Genomic DNA, 17535 nt, shown 5'->3' with positions numbered 1-17535 from the left:
AACCGCATCGAACAGTGCAGGTGGTGGATTTCTAGAAACGAGTGAATATTCGGCGAATGGATTGGCCTGCCTGTTCCTTCGACTTAAATCCAATCCAATATATGTAGGATGCTAGATGGACACGTCTTCCAGGATCTTTCAGCAGTTGCCAACAGAGCTGGTGGAGTAATGGAGCTCAATACCACAACAAGTCATTACCAACCCTTTGTGAATAACATAGGAGCACGTATTAGAGCATGCATCGCTCTCCATGGTGACCACGCACCCTTTTAAGGATCATTTTATTTCTTCTGTCAAGTTTCACCAATCTATGCCACTTGGAAATGACACAGTATGCGAAACTTACTTTCGTCTTTAAGTTTTGCACACCGTTGTATAACAATCCCCCATGTTTCTATTATGGAAACACCAGCAATAAAATATCCTTTAACGAAGTCGGCACCTCTCCTATTATCTTTATTACTATTACTTCTAGCAAACAACTATCGCTAAATTAAAAAACTGTGATAGGTTTGAGAATGTTGTCGAGAAATTTAAATATAGAAATAAAGGGGAAAAAGAGAAAGTTATATAATGCATATGTTAAAGTAGGGTTTCTTTTCCTAAATTACTATCAATAAAACAACATGAAAGTATCGGAACAGTGTTTCGTATTTCAATATTGATTGTTTTGCATAGAAGAAGTACTATAGGGTGCGGCACGTAAATCCGGTTTGTAAAGTGAACACATAAAATGAAATGTAATGTATTGAATATGATTAACTACAACACATAAATGAAATGTAATGTATTGAATATGATCCTGGTTGACTTTCGAGGACTTCTTGTCATTATCTCCTCCACCTGCATCTTTAATTCAGGTGTGCAGACAGATGGTCGTCTGTTCCTGGGAGCATTTTGAACCGATCCTGTACGCCGCCATTTTTCAATCAATTCCTGAATGGTGCTTTTTGCTGGCACAGAACGTCCTGGAAATTTCTCCCGAAACAATTTTTTTGTTTTCACAAAAGATCCAGTGAGAATGAACCCTTCAACAATGGCAACATGCTCGGGTATCGAATACGGCATTATCACACACTGACACTCACCCGGCTTAACACAACGAGACCTTTTTCTCAACTGGTTTCGACAAGTTTCACTGGCTGCGGCTGCACGTGACTGCTGCAGGTCACGTAAGTCGACCCGACCTCGACACACCATCTCTTGGTAGGAAGGTAGATTATTTAAGTGTTGCCAAAAACACAATATACCAGAATATTACGACGAGCCGGTTTTACGTGCCGCACCCTTTATTATATAAGATGGTATAATTTTCTTCGATTATATACGTTTATTGAAGAGTGGCTCAACTATGTCCAGTTAGCTACAGAGTTCAAATAATAACTAAAAACAAATGATGATGAAGTGAGTTTGCAATGAAAAAGTGGAAAGAAGCAGTAGAACCTCGACAAAACTTTCATACGCCATTTCTTTTTACTCCAGCAGTTTCTGTTGATGTAGTGTTTTCTTCTTGTTTTCTTAATGTTATAATTTTATATGAAATTACACATTTAAACCATGTATTTTGGGAGAATCTATTTAATGGAAGGGTTTAGGGTAAATTATAAACTTATATAAATTACAAAACAAATCTTGAGCACATCCAATATATTTCAAAAACTGTCAACTATGATTATCTACAAATTATAGGCTTACCTTTGAAATATATCCAATTGATTTATAATCGTACATGCGTCACAATGGCTTAGTGACAGAGCGCTTGCCTCTCGTGTGTGGGGTCCTTAGTTCGATCCCCGGTCAAGTAAGTTTGTGGAGATCATCGTGTTCATGGGATTTCTCGGGGTATTCACGTTTCCTCCCACTTTAACATTCCACCAATTCTTCCATCGTCAGAGCTAAGAGGTTAGAGTACACGTCTTCGGTGGAAGACCCGGGTTCTATTCCCCTCGGGATGGTACGTTGAACAGAAAGATTTCATTTCATTTATAATCGTAAATGTGTCAAAATCATCAAACAATAAATTATTAACTCATTATCCCTGCTAAAAGTATAACATCATTTAGAATTAATACAAATACAATGAATAAAAATATTTGTATAGTTCTTTTTTCTTTTTTGAAACAGATTAACACCTTAGTTGAGATTTTCCTCGCACTCGCCTGATTTTCCTATCCATATAGAAGAAGGTAATCTTTCTAGTATACAATCCTAAAAGTAAGTCTTCGATTCAAGGTAAGTGAAACAGAATTATTTTAAGTCATTAAGTTGAAAATACAATTATTGTCAATTGTGTGTTTTAACTGAACAAGTAATACGAATATTGTCATGAGTTCCTGAAGCATATATACAATATGTATGTAATTTTAACACAAGTCAGCAGAAAGGTCATGTAGCAAATTCTTGTGAAATGATTTATGATTTCATATCTTCAAGAAGTGTCCAAATTTAGTTTGTTTAATTATCTAATAATTGAAAAGCTTGTTTACCAATTATGTTGTATTTACAATATAAAACCTTTTCGCAAATTAATATTCTGAAACTTGTTATGTGGTATTGCTTACTTGAAACATGAAAACCATTTTCAAAATATACCAGGGCTGTTCACCTAGTTCCCGGACTGATGCTGTAAAATCATAGGGAAGAATTACCTCCTATTCATACTTGTTCCCTTCAAAATACTTTCCTGCCGCATCTTTATATCAATTTCAAAGTTGTCACGATCGCTGGAAGCAGTCTTTAAACGTTTGTTGTGGACTGTCGACTGCGTACAGTTTTTCTTATACTGTGTACTGGATGGAATCAAACCGTTTCCTATTTAAGAATTTCAGTATAGAAAACAGGAAAAACTTACACAGAACTAGATTAGGCGACTAGAGAGTGTTGAATGACGTGAATGTTGTTTGTGGCCAAGAAGTCAAACCCGTTCCTAAAGTAAGTGTGACACGAAGTATTGTCATGGTGTAAATGCCACACTCTAGATGCCCACTTTCTGAACGTATACAACGAACGGAATCGCGTAAACGTTGTAACAGATGTGTAGACCTTCTTATTGACTGTTCGGCCACGTGGAACAAATTTATGATTCACAATCTCAAACACGTAAAAAAAAAAAAAAAAAACGCAATTAGTAACACTTTCACCCGAGATCGGATTTGTCTGGCCTTTTTTAGTCTCTGTGATTTATATTAGAGCAGTATTATCTTGGCGGGATCTCGTTGATAAATTTTCCGTTTTTCGGAAGTTTGTAGCTAGATTGTTAATGTTTCAGGAGTTTTAGTAGGCGTGGTTGGATTCAATTCACGGAAGGGCTAGGAACTTTTAGTATTAATCTAGCATCACGAGGCAATAGGAAACTACTTAAGTTTTCAAGAACAGGAATAATTGAGTTTCGTCGTTGGACTTGATGACGAAAATCAATCAGTTGAACATGCGTCGTTCGATCGGTCATGCACATTCATCGACTATAATGCCAGATGTTCCATAATATTTAGCAATGAGTTTATTTGTTTTTTATTCAATATAATTATAAATGCAAGATAAACAATAAAGTAACACAATTGTTAATTTAATTTAGAGACATTTTGTCTTAAAATGTTTATTATAGCTCGGAATTCTCATCGCAGATAACATCTTATGATTGCGTTACCTGAGACCAAGCAGTCTTCAGGGAATCGTGATTGCATGGAGTGTGTTATGTTATTCGTGGGATATCGTGAAATTGGTGATCAAAGAAAACAGCAAATCTGTATTAAATTTCGTTTTAAACTTTATGAAACGGCTGGACAACTACAAAATATTGCAAGCTAGCATTCGGTGAATCACCAGTGGTTTCCACGTTTCCAAACAAAGAATATTCGTGGAAGATTATTCCTGTCCTAGTGGCCCGTTTGTGAGTCGGAAAGAGGAGAAAATTGACACGGTTGCTGCATCCGTGAGATCTGATCGTCGATTGAACATTTTCATCTGTTCATGTGACCAACTCTTACTCGAAATTCATGCCGAAGATTATTACATTCAGTGGCCGATCCAGGGGGGCGATCGGCCCGATCGCCCTGCCCCCAGAAGAGGAAAATTTCTTATTTTATATACATAAACAAAAACCATCCCAGAGTTTGGAGCTCTTAAAAGTAGCTCTAAGTAGCAATATTATAACCCACCGCCCCCCCCCAGAAATCCGTCCTGGATCCACCCCTGATTACATTGGACTAGAAGAATACTTGTATCACCGTCAGTAGAGAACTGGAGAAATCAACTGTCAATGAACCGACATTCCTGGCCAGTGTCACCATACAGGATGAATCATAGGTTCACGGGTTCAATGAGCGAATTGCAGCTTTAGGAAGATGGAAAGAATACGTTGAGAAGCTGTATGCTGGCAAAAATGAACTATATATTTTAGGCATTGCAAGTAAAACAAAGTAAACAAGAATGGCGAAGGAATTTCGATGCTGAGAGACAAGTTAGAAAAATATAGCGAAATGAAGAACGAAAAGACAAACAATACATCACGTCGTGCTCGTGGGTTTTCTCGGGGTTCTCCCGTTTCCTCCAACTTTCTTCATTCCACCATTTTCACTCATCTCTCATTATCACCGTCTCCTTTAGCCTAACCGGCATAACCGTGGGACGTAAAACTCAAAGATTTCATTTCAATACATCACGTATTAAGTTCACGAACAATACAGGAGAAAGAGAAAAAATGAATACCATAAGACAGGGTTATTTTGCACAAACTATGAAAAGAGTTTCACAGTCCTCTGTCGGCAAAACTTGAACTGTAAAGGGGAAGTTTCAACTGCCACCGTAAGATAGAACATCTAACTGTATTTTGGTTATAACGTTGCAGGGGTGTAGCCAAGGGGGAGCTCATCGGGGCCAGGCCCCCCAAATGGTTTCCTGGCCCCCCCAAATGACCAGCTTTTAAAACATCATAGTAAAATTATCTCGCTTCATTCATTAAAAGTAACAAAGTTTATTGACAATTAATAATTTATGGTAAAATAGTATGGAGAAATATTGTTTTTCCATACCGATCGAAAAATAGTATAATATCTCTCCCTTATACCGATCGAAAAGTAGTATAGTATCTCTTCCTTATACCGATCGAAAAATAGGATACTTTTTTGTGATAGCAGATTACACAATTTACTGCAATTTATATTTGACAGTTTGAAGACAAACGTTTTAACAAGGTACTACAAATACAGCCATAAAACAAAGGTACTAAACTGATTTGTAAGTACAGTATATTTTATATGCTCTAACAAGTGTTTTAAAAGACATAGAGGATGGAAAATTTGGTGAGAAACAATGCTTTTATTCAATTTGGATTTCATTCGCGCTCTCTTTTATTTCTACTCAGTGTAATAAAATAGTTGTTTTTTTTCCTAGTCACGAACAATAAATAAATATTTTTGTTAGGAAACCGTAAAAAATTAAGTGAAATTTCAAAGAAAATCAATCTTGTGTAGATAGGCTCTGTATACAAGGTCTTAAATTTAAATATAAAGGTAACCAAGAAAAGTTTTGTTGCTTTTTCACCCACCACCTTCGAACATCGATATATCACCTAACCTGGAAGATCAAAAATAGTCCCCATCAGCATCGACGACCTTCTGAAAACGTTCTGGAAGGCCATGGAATCAATCGGGTAGAACTTGGTAGGCCGTGAAACGAAGAAAGTCACATTTTGGACTTTTACTAAGGATTTGAAATGGCGTCCTCTAAGGTGATTGTCCAAAGAATGGAACAGGTGATAATCGGACGGTGCAATACCCGGGAAATATAGTGGTTGCAATATTGTTTCCCGTCCAAGGCGGAAAATGGTGTCCTGTGTCATCCTAGCCACGTGCGACTTAGCGTTGACCCGTAAACGAGGACCCATTTGCAATTCAGAAGTGATGGCTCCAGAGTTTTGAGTTATTGTTGAGCACAGCTCAACTGCTGGCAGTACACAGTTGCATTGATACTCTGACCAGCTGGTAGCAGTTCCCGATGCACGATGCACCAAAAACACACAGAAGGACCTTCTTCTGGTATAGTGCTGGTTTCAGCTGTTTTGAAATCGGTTCATGGGATGCTAACCAATGATGACGGCGCCGTGGAGCTTCGTATAGGACACACTTTTTATCACATATCAACGCCGTATCCAGAAATGGTTCCGAAACAGTAAATAAACACAGACGACTGCCGCGTTGCCTTCTGGCTCGGAGTCAAAATATGAGAGACCCATCGACCCAACTTGTAGTGCTTCACAAGTTGATGGATGTGCTGCCGAATGGTTTCACCACATACTGAATTGTAGTCCCAGTTCCTCTTTGTACATGCGTTGGTCTTCTGGCATGTGGTGTTTTCGGGTGTTTCGTCATCGTTCTTAAACTTGTTAAATCATCGCTGCAATGTCCGCGTCGTCACGACACCCTCACCAAAGGCCTGGTATATCTTCTGTCTCGCTACAGCGGCGTTTGACCTCTATTTGAACTCGTTCAGCATATATGCTCTTATGATGCTCTGTTGATGTCCCATGTTCCCTCTGTCTTTACGCAAGTTCACGGTGTGCCTGAATTGCCACAACCAGGTAGTATGTTGGATATACCCACACCAACAACTGACGTTCGCCTTATCTCCACTCGCATTCAACTCACAGTGTGAGGTCCAATTGAACACAGACCTCCACGAAAAGGGACAGAAATTTCTTGGTTACCTTTATAGTTATGCACAAAAGTATAGCGTTTGGTTCCGGGCAGTAGTTCTTGATTAAGCATAATAAAAACTATCGTGAATATAATTTACGGATAATAATAATAATAATAATAATAATAATAATAATAATAATAATAATAATAAGAAGAAGAAGAAGAAGAAGAAGAAGAAGAAGCTAAAGTAGTGTTTTCTGTCTTCCAGAAGGAAACCAAAATTTTCCTTTCTTTCAGGCCTCAAAAACACTAGCAGCAACACATCTTTTTGGTTTTGTACATTGTAGCTGCCCCCCCTCAAAATCGACGGCCCCCCTACACAAACCTGCTGGCTACACCCCTGTAACGTTGGGAGTTAACATCAGGTCTAATTACCCGGAGGGTTTGTTGTTGTTGAGGTATGAAATGCAGTCACTGTAAAGGCCGACAAAATTTGAAAGATATCACGTACAAGAATTTCCGTCAAAGTTAAGTCAGTTTCCTAGAATACTACTGTGTATACTGGGACTTTGATGCAATAGTTGAAATTAAAATGTGAAACGTTTTAAAGTCATTAAAAAAGCAAAACTGGGAAAAAGTGGTTTTAGCCTCTACTCGGGGTTACTTTGAACCGGTCCAAAATACCGCTTAGATAGGAAATTATTACTCTGGAACCTCCTGCATTCTAAATTTAGGTAAATTTCCTATTTAGGTAGAATCTGGAATAAATTTCTTGTTGGAAAATAAATTACGAACAGTGGCGGATCCAGAAAAATAGTTTGAGAGTGTTTCACTCACAAAGGCTTCGGGGTTTTTTTTCTTTTTTTAATCATTAGACTTTTGGGGCAGGGAGGGTTTAAGCTTATACGCATCGCAATGACTAACATTAGATTTTAAAAAAAATCATGTAATTTGGGTGGGCTTCAGCCTGAAAGTCCTAAACCCCGTAAATCTTCCACTGATTATGGTTGGGGGGGGGTGATATTCATGGACATAACGAATAACCAAGAAAAAATCAGTTCACGTGATTTTTTTCTGTTTCTGAGTTAGCATTTTTGTGGGACATATGCTAAATTATTAGAATGTGGTTCCTGTGCCGGTATCAGAAAATACATAATTTTAATTACAAATATTGGTAATTCATACTAAGTACTGATACTGGTACCCTCATTCTAATATCAATATTTGTAGACTGCATGTAGTTTTGTGTAGAAAGTAAAATGTATAAATACTTAAGGGAAAACATTGCACAGAAACGTTATGTTCGTATGTTGAACTACTTTTTTGTATGTTGTGCAAAGTAACACCAACTATGGGGTTACTTTGCACAAAAGTTTATATTTCAATAGCTATCGTCATACTGAATGTTTAGTAATGAACTTACACTAATATTTTCCTTATATATCTAACTATTATATGTTTAAAATGCAGTTTTCTAAATCATTACGTTTGTAAGTTACATGCTATTTTCTTTAAAATTCTTTAAATCTTGTGCAAAGTAACTCAGTCTTACGATTTATGAAACGTGTAATCAAATGAAGTTAGTCGTCATTATAAGACTTCACACAGAGAGTTAGGATTTTATTGAGTAGAAAATCAAAATACATGAGGACTATAGACTACATTGGTGGAAATGAGTTTAAGAACACCGAGTAAGAATTTCAAGACTTAGCTCAAAGTTGTACAAAAGAAGAAAGTGATGATAGACCGTATTGTTCACAGTATGGTAATCATGAAATATCCTGAACATGTTATACAGAGAGTCCAAAAACATAATCCTCAACATATTATATAGAGTGTTCAAAAACACACAGTCAGTAGCGTATTTACGATTTTGTTTCGCTAACTTTCGAGGGGGGGGGGGGCTTTGCCTGAAAATGTGAAAATTCTGCAAGATATTTCATATACTTTACTATAGTAAGTAAGATTTGGGGGGAGGCTTAAGCCCGGAAGTCCCCCTAAATACGCCACTGCACACAGTACTCCACATGTTATATAGAGTGTTCAAAAACACACAGTACTCCAAATGTTATATAAAGTATTCAAAAATACACAGTACTTACCTTAATAGTATACATAACTATTCTGAGGAGCCACGCAAGAAACTACAGACATATAAGGTGTGTCTGTCTGAGTGATGGTCGTTGCCGAATCCAGCTGGTAGTCTGATCCGTAGGCTCGAAGATCTAATAGACCAGGATAGAAGGCGTGTTCCAGGTAGAGGATAAAGAGTTCAACTGGCGATATAGGAACGCGTGTTGTACTGTTGACGATAAAACTCTACCTAAGTTCTGAAGACAGAATTGGCAATATCACGAAGGTACGACGTGTTCAAAAACTATTCCCCTGAATGAAGGCGAATATGTAGCATATTTTAACGCCCATTCTCTTACTAAATACCAGAAAGTCAAGTGTGGTTCTATTTTACAAATGCGAACACACTGTATTTTCCCGCTCACCTGTAAGTTTACATACGAGCACAGGGACATCACTGTGTACAAGATAGAAATTACTCTCTTCCCTGAATACCACCACCCTTCACTCTCTTGTCATTGTACAATCTCTACCCATACTGCTGAAAACGTTCTTAGTGATAAGCAGACTCAAGAATAATCATGAAGAAAGAACTCGGGAAGGTCCATCAATCTTCAACAATTGATTGTTTAGTATTAGTGGGCTTACAAGAGAAACCATGGTAGCTATGATTGCACTGGCGGTCACTATCCTGTCGATTAGGACGGCCTGAATGATTCCTCTTTCAAGGAGTTTCTCAGTACGTCCTCGGAGCGCATCGGCTGTGAGAACCCTCCGTCTCCCATCGTGTATAACACCAATGGATCTCTGAGACGTCATTATCCACGTTAGCAGCAGTTCAATGGAACCGGTCCTCTCACAGTGTCAGTATACGGCTACGGCTACGCTCTATCTTGCTCTACAATAGGCTTCTCTGGTGTCCACCTGGAATTGGAGACATACAAGTGATTACATTTAATTACAATCGTCCCGTTTTCCGAGTACTGCTAGCACATGTGCTCTACAGGTACTACCACCAGCCTGACGTTTACGGTCTCCAGTGTGAATTTGCTCGAATCGAGCGATGTGTAAGGAGTGAACCAAAATGCGTTTCCATTAGTATCTTAGTTTCCTTCGCACGCAGCAAAAATTTATATTCGAGTATGAAAGAGTTTCTATGAACGAAGAACAATGAAGCTAAACAGTTTTGAATTCGGAGAAGACATAGCACAAACTCGCAACTAGCTTCGAACGAGAGCAATAGGTGAAATCTTTTTAGACAAAGGTAGCGTATGAACTGTTTGTTTAAAATGAAAAATTTTTTTTAACCACTTTATCTCGATAATTTAGATGGCAATACGAAAAAAAGTTTGAGATAAAAGATCAAAGATTCGGAAGAAACTTATATATGAAACAAGCATTAAAAGTTGGAATATAAGGAAATAACATGAAATGGTGAAACTGGATGAAGAAGTTTTTCCTCCTAATAACTTTATTTACTATCGGGGAAGAGTTTGATTAATGAAACATGATTATTATAGGAGGTAGAAGGACAAATATATTTACTCTCAGATAACTGCGGTTATTACAACAGAATCTAAATCTAAAATTATCATGATACCAGAAAACATAAGGAAAGATTCTAAAATATAATATGAGATGAAAATATGAATAAGATTACAAGAACGGTGGTGGGAAGACTAAAACTATAACAATTGCAGACATCTGAGAAAAAAAAAAAGGTAGAATAAGTGCCTATTTTTTTAAATTACACTAGCTGAATCTGCGCTCTCTACACAGCGCATCATTCGCATATGAGCATAAATTTCCTTCTCATTCCTCACAACATATGTACATGTCCCTTTACAGACACAAGTGAAAGACGTCTTGATTTTAAAAAATCGGCAAGGGGTATCATAAAGGGGAGATTTTTTCGATACTTTTTTCTCAATATCTCGCACCGTTTGCAAGATTTGAGCCTACTTCCGGTTGTAGTTTCTAATTCATGTATGACAAGTGTTTTCTTTCTTCTTGCATGCAATATGTAATAAGCAAATACATTACATATACAATTAATTATAATGTCAGTTATATATGGTGTTCATTGGGCAAAACACTCAAAAAAATAAAAGATTTATCTTACACTCGAGAAATAATTATCCTTCCTTTTTCACTATTATTTGGCCATGGAACAAACGCCTGAGACATATACAACCCCAACATACATCATTGTGGTGTTGGAATGTGTAACACATAGGATATGATGCTTTAGTTTTTTTTTTTTTTAATTTCAACGCTTCCAGCGTACCCTAAAAAAAAAGTAATAAAGAAATAATGGTAATGTTTTTATAAAAATATTCAATTAGAACTGGACAATCAACGCAAAATTTCCAATCGATCAATGAAAACGTCATCTTTCTAGAGCCTGTAGTTCCCGAGATCTTATTGTCGAAAGGAAGGCCACAAACATATAAACATAGTTTAAAAGAACTCGGAAGATGGAAGCAAAATTCACATGCATTGATTTTAGAGAAGGCTTATTAAAATACAAAGGCTTTGAACAATAATTTTATATCATAAACTTTATGAAAAAGATATAGTTAACTAATTTAGACTATATAAAGTACAAATACTTAAAATGTTTGTCTCTGTTAAACGTGAAATCACACATAACCGTAAATGAAAGATTTGAAAGCCAAAGTTATAGGTTGGAGCTCAGGAGCTGTTAATTGCTATTGTAGCATTTTAATAGATAGATAGATAACAATATTAACGAAGATGTGAAATTTTAATATTAAATAGAAAGCAATGATATAAAAAGTAAAAATTCTTTAAGATGATCATCATGATGATAATGATGAGGACCACGCCATATTATCTAGTGAATATAGAGTTACAACAGGGGTTCGGATGGAAAGTATTGCATAGTACGAAGTAGACAGGTGGACGTTACGAAATAGCCAAAGAAACAACAACAAGAAAAGTTGAGTTCTCGAAATTTGTATTTGGGATGAACGGATATCTTCGAGCAATAAACGAATAAGTGACATTGGGAATGATGGGGTAAACGAGTATAATTGGAAATAATTGAAAAGATATTAAGACATTGTTGGAAGAGAAAATTTTACTCCGAATGACGTGGTAGAAGATATAGTGGGAAGAAAAGGAAGGTAGAAAAAGTTTAAATTAATGAATATTATTAGAGGTACAATTTATGTGTCGAGGCGAAGAAGTTACTCGTATTGAATGAAGATTCTTAAATTTGTAGCAAGTAGCCTGCTAATAATGAAAAAAAAAAGTTATGATGATTGTGCTAGTAGAGGTAGGAGTATAATTCCACTAGCTCTTAAATCAGAGAGGTTTCTGTTTATTCAGAATGTTGATATAAATTTAGCATTCTAATCGTCCTCTCAATGTTAACATGCCAAAGATGCTTGTGTTCCAGATTCAGCCAACTAGCCTCGACGGAGCTAATTGAATTGTGATTATATAGCATTCTTGTGTAGGATATATCCTTCAGCTGTCCAATACATCTAGTTTGTACTAACAATATATTTACAGCAGATGATTGATTTCATTTTTTAAAGAAAGAAATATTTTTGTCGTCTCGTCTCATTGAAACAATACAAAAAGAATTATAATTCCCCTTCAGGAGGGGCGCATGTCCCTCATATTCCCTTCTGGATCCGCCACGGATACACTACAGAATGCGTCTGTAGAAGGCATACTGATCTTAGTCTTAACTCAGCTGGTACTATATAGGAAGAGGCTGAAGTCATCGGACAACATGAGTGTAGTTGTGTTTGTGAATCATTCGTGTAGACAGCAGTCAGAATTGAAAATTACTTTACTTTAGAATTTTCTTTTTTACAGGTTATTATGAAGGTTTCTAGTGGTTTACTTGCCTAGCAGAAAAGTAGTATTAAGCACTAAAATTTTACAAATATAGTCAAAAACATTGTAATTTATTTGAACTCAGTTCAGACTTGGTATTTGGCTTTGGTATTTAGTATTTAACTTTGTAGTATTTAACTTTGTAAATGAATATACAACTGAATAGATTTTATTACACATTATTTAATTTAACTATTCCTTAATGAATTAAGCCTTGATGTGGTGTACTGATTTGCGTTTAAATTTTTAAATTTGGCGAAAATTAAACAAGGCCACATTCATTGCTTAATTCTAATAGTTCAATAGTCAGCTAAGACGAACTGATTTGAGAAATAAAATGATTTCTCAGATTAAAGATAGTCGAGGCTGGACAACAAACTAAATATAGGAAAATTTTCATGACTATTACTTGCTTTTGGACAGTAATTCATTTATTTAGAAAGGTCATTAGCGGGGATTAGGTGTGGAATAATTATTTCAGTCGATATTTGTATTTGGCTTATTTCCTAATCTCAGTTATAATTACGAAGATGGGCTTAAAAGGTGTAATTGATATGCATAAAACAGCTGAGTCACAAAATTTGTTATTGAAAAATGAACCGGTACATTCATTAAATTTTGTATTGTTAAGTTCTGAGAGTCTGAACTTAACTCCGGAAACAAATTAAAGTATCGAGTCAATAAATCCTGTAAATCATTTTCAAATATTTAATAATTCAGTAAGAGAGTGCTTCCGTTAGCCAAGCAGATATATAACTAAAGAAACAGGCAATGCGTTTTGGACAATTCAACGATATTTGTAAAAGTGAGAGATCAGGAATTAATCATGAGAAAGAGGAAAATGTTCATCATTTAAATCAAAATTCAGAGAAATTTCCAGAGGTGAACGCTTTAAATCAATTTAGAATAAATAAAAGATTATTCAATCCTCAAAAAATAAAACAAAGTTTTGGGTCAAATCTTTAGATAGAGAACTTGGAAGAAATATGTATTCTAATTTTGTCTGTAACTGTTTAAATTTAGGATTAAAGAGAAATGAATGGAACTCAACCCTATTTTGTTAGTCTAGGATTATATTTAGGAAGCTCAGTACCTATTTATGAAATTTATATCGAAAATAAACTTAGGTAAGGATATGGGAATTACATTTTGAACTTGTCCAAATATATTTAGGAAGTTAGAAAAAGAACAAATAGAAAAAATGTATTGTTCACATTAAGCTTCTGAAAATTATCTTTCTGGTATTGTGGGTTCGAGTCAATTTGAGTTTAATAACATATCAAAATAATTTAAAAACAATTTTTGGTAATTATTTGCGTTCATTGTATCATAAAAGTGATGTCGTTAAATTTTACTTTGAAATAAATAAATCAGGGTAATTCAGAAATAAATTGATGAACGAAAGACCAGTAAACAAAAATTACATTTTTAATATGCTATATAGGTGTTATTTTTAATATATATATATATATATATATATATATATATATATATATATATATATATATATATATATATATATATATATATATATAGATAGATAGATAGATAGATAGATATAGATATAGATATAGATATATATATATATATATGTGTGTGTGTGTGTGTGTGTGTGTCCAAATGTGATGGATGATTTTTTTTTTTTAGAAAATACCATCTGGAATAAATCAATTTAGAATTGTAAAATCAATTTATATACTTTACTCAAAGGTAATATGTACTTAATGGTACTTTTTTCGGAAACAAGATACAATGAAACCTTTTGATATTTCCTTTAAATCTATTATAATTTCACCTAAAATTTTGGAGTTTTGTAGATCCGAATTAGAAATTGTTCCCATAACTTTGAGTGGAATGAATCTTGTATTTTTTTAAGCTTTTCATAAACATTAGTCAAAAAGAATTTACAGGAAATAAATGTAAAGATTAAGAAATATAAAAGTATATATAGGAGAGAAACTTATTACAAAAAGAAAGCCCCATATAAGAAAGGAAATGGTCTTAATGTTTGTAAAAATATCGAAAAACAAGATGTTATGGCTCTTATAAAGTATATTGTTCGTCGCCAATAGTTTTTATTTTGCTATAAGAAATTGTTATTTATTACTATACTGTACGATTAACAATATACCTTGTTAGTTGGACATTCTGTATAATATTGTTTGTTTTCTTAACGGTAACACACACATGCTCCGTCACTCACATACTACTTGTAGCAGGCCCAGATTGGCCAGGCTGGCTACCTGGCAATCACCAGGGGCCCGGAGCCTGGGGGCCCAGTTCTGAAAAGTGGGGAAAAAACTAATAACTCCGAATGGTGAATGTAGAAATAAAGTAGTATTTAAAAAAAACATCAATTTTAAGTTCTTGAAACCATTTGCTTGATTTTAGATACTTAAATTTTTTAGAATTACATTGTGTGAAATAGAACTGAAATTGAAGTTATTAATATAAGTACTGTTAATGTGAAAACTATTAATATTCTAATATTGTATTGATTCTTGATTAGTTTTGTGTTTCTAGAAAGTGTGCATCTTACCTTTTTGAAACTTGCAGTTATGGAAATATAGCCTGTGCTACGTAACTATAATCCATTAATAGGCTGAATAGAATAATATCACATTTACATTTTACGTATGTGTGGTTTCTCTGGTGTGTAGAAAACTATATTTTAAATATATCATTTCATACTTTGGTTGTGAGTCTGGTATTAGTAATAATACGGAAACGGATCGTTACAGAAAGTTACTAGCTCATTTACATTTTCCTAACAGTAATTTACAACTTAAATGGGTAAATGACGTTACAAACACTTTGGAGGGTAAGCAGCTATCAGCGCCAGGGGCCCTCGACGTAGCCAGTCCGGGCCTGACTTGTAGTAATATTTATACCCAAACGAACTCATCTTTCTTCATTTATCTTTAACCGTTTTCATTCCATGGGCACTGGACGTTTCATCTGATACAGCTACTCTGTCTTTGGTCATTTTGGAAACGGTGACCGATATAAACAATCTTTTGCAACAGCGCTCTTTAGTTTTTAGAGATCTATCGAACGAGGTCTCACTCGCACTATGTTTGCATTTAAAGTTTTCAAGTTGGGCCCTGGGCCCTGAGCCCCCATGAAGGACGTTCCTCGAAGGCACCGCGACAACACTATTCGATGTGCCTCATGGCATTTCCTATTTGACTTTTTGTTCGGTTCACCGTTTTCGAGACATTTCCGTGGAAAGATTTTAAGGACCATTCTGTATATATTGTCGTGTAGTTACGTAGCACAGGATATATGAAGATCGTTCAAATCAATCAAGAATTAAAAAAAAAACAAGAAAAACAGAATAATTTTCAAGAAGTGATACTGCATTTATTTTCCCACAAAACTTTATTCTACAGTGATACATTTACCTTCGCATTTAGCACAAACGCATGAAAGGCTTTCACATACAAAGATTTGTCAAGTACATCAGAGACATTCTAGAATAATCTGCTTCATTTCATCACTGAAGAAATGTGGACCTCCGAGGATTTTTTTTAGGGGTCCAAACGTGTAAATCACTTAGTGCTAAGCTCAAACTATATGGTGAACGTGATAATAATCCGGATTTGTTTTTTAATGTAACAACTCTTCTGTGCTAGCCAAAAGCGAAAACTTGTTTTAGGACCCAGAGTGGATTCAATTTTCGGAACAGCAAATGGTCAAGAGTTATTGTGTTTGCTGTTCCTAACGAAAGATTACACACCTTTGCAATTTTATGACAGGTTATTCGACGATGGTTAATGAGAAACTGTTTAACGTACTGAATATTTTCAAGAATAACCGCTGAAGGCTGGGATCTACCATTACCAGGATCGTCAATGACAGTATGAGACAAAATACGCTGTTAACTATCGAACACACTAGTTGTAGAACTTCTTCTTATAACATACACATAAAAGAGAAATATAAAAACGTACTCGGTAATCGGTATCCGATTTTTTTATATTGATGTCCATATTCTGGGATAGAGACAGTTCAAACTAATGCAGATTTACCATGTAAACAGGGTTTAAAGAAATTGCTAGTAATTTTACTCACGTTTTTTTTCTTTCTTGTCTTTTTTTTAAGTAAAAAGGTATTAGGGTGCCAAAATGGCTTATCGCCCTCTTTCCCTCTCGCCTTCCACATTGGAAGCCTATAATGTTATCTCATCCAGTACGATTTTATGAATATTTTACAGCGTACTCTGCAAAAGTTTCCCATCCTTTGTATTTATTGAGTATTCTATACAAAGGCTCGACAGGACGTAGATGACGTAGGGAGAAGCCTTAAAAATAGATTTTAGACAAGTCTTCAGGTATTTCATTGAAAAATTACACTGAAGTCTTTTATGACTAGGTATATAGGAATATTTGGTGTGGTTTCCTAAATTGAAGTTTGTAATGAATACAAATAATGACTATAAAATTATTGCTATTACATAGTAGAAACATTTAAAATGTTTTAATGTGTATTATGCTTAATTACTTTCAAAAACGTTTCTTTCTAAGGAAGAAAGACGTTCTGTGTTTAGGAACTTTATCTTTAAAGAATAAAGGTCAGATAAACATAAGTAACAGTATTGAAATATCTTGCATAACACATTTTTGAAAAAGAAAAAAAAAGTACTGCTTTTACTCTAATGCAGCTGTCACACATATTCACGAACTGGCAACGCGTTTGCTAATTCCATTTTTTTTAATAGCCAAATAAGAAGAGTAAATATCATACATGCATGAATAAATGGAAATCCTTTACAGTATTGGCCTCTAATGTGATCATATTAACTGCAATTGAGAACCTGAACTGAGGAGCATCCCAAGTACATTTTATCCTATTTTTAGTTTGTTTATTCGTCAGTACCTATGTTCCAAGGGCTACTGACTTCCATAATATTACAGCCTAAGTTCAACTCAAAATCTTGTTTTTAATACAAAAT

General features: G+C 35.1%; 1 long non-coding RNA gene across 1 annotated transcript in view; it reads left to right on the top strand.

The window, feature by feature from the left end:
• The first annotated feature begins 2123 nt into the window (after positions 1 to 2123).
• LOC145680254 (uncharacterized) overlaps positions 2124 to 17535 on the top strand; it is a 42720-nt gene continuing 27308 nt past the window's right edge. Inside the window, exon 1 of the long non-coding RNA XR_014130628.1 lies at positions 2124 to 2232. This is a non-coding gene — a long non-coding RNA (uncharacterized LOC145680254). The remainder of the gene's footprint in view (positions 2233 to 17535) is intronic.

The sequence above is a fragment of the Thermobia domestica genome, chromosome 3 (assembly GCF_964235325.1).
Source record: "Thermobia domestica chromosome 3, izTheDome1.hap1.1, whole genome shotgun sequence".
NCBI classification, from domain to species: Eukaryota; Metazoa; Arthropoda; class Insecta; order Zygentoma; family Lepismatidae; genus Thermobia; species Thermobia domestica.
Note: the sequence above shows the minus strand (reverse complement) of the source record. Positions and strands in the feature narration are given on the sequence as shown.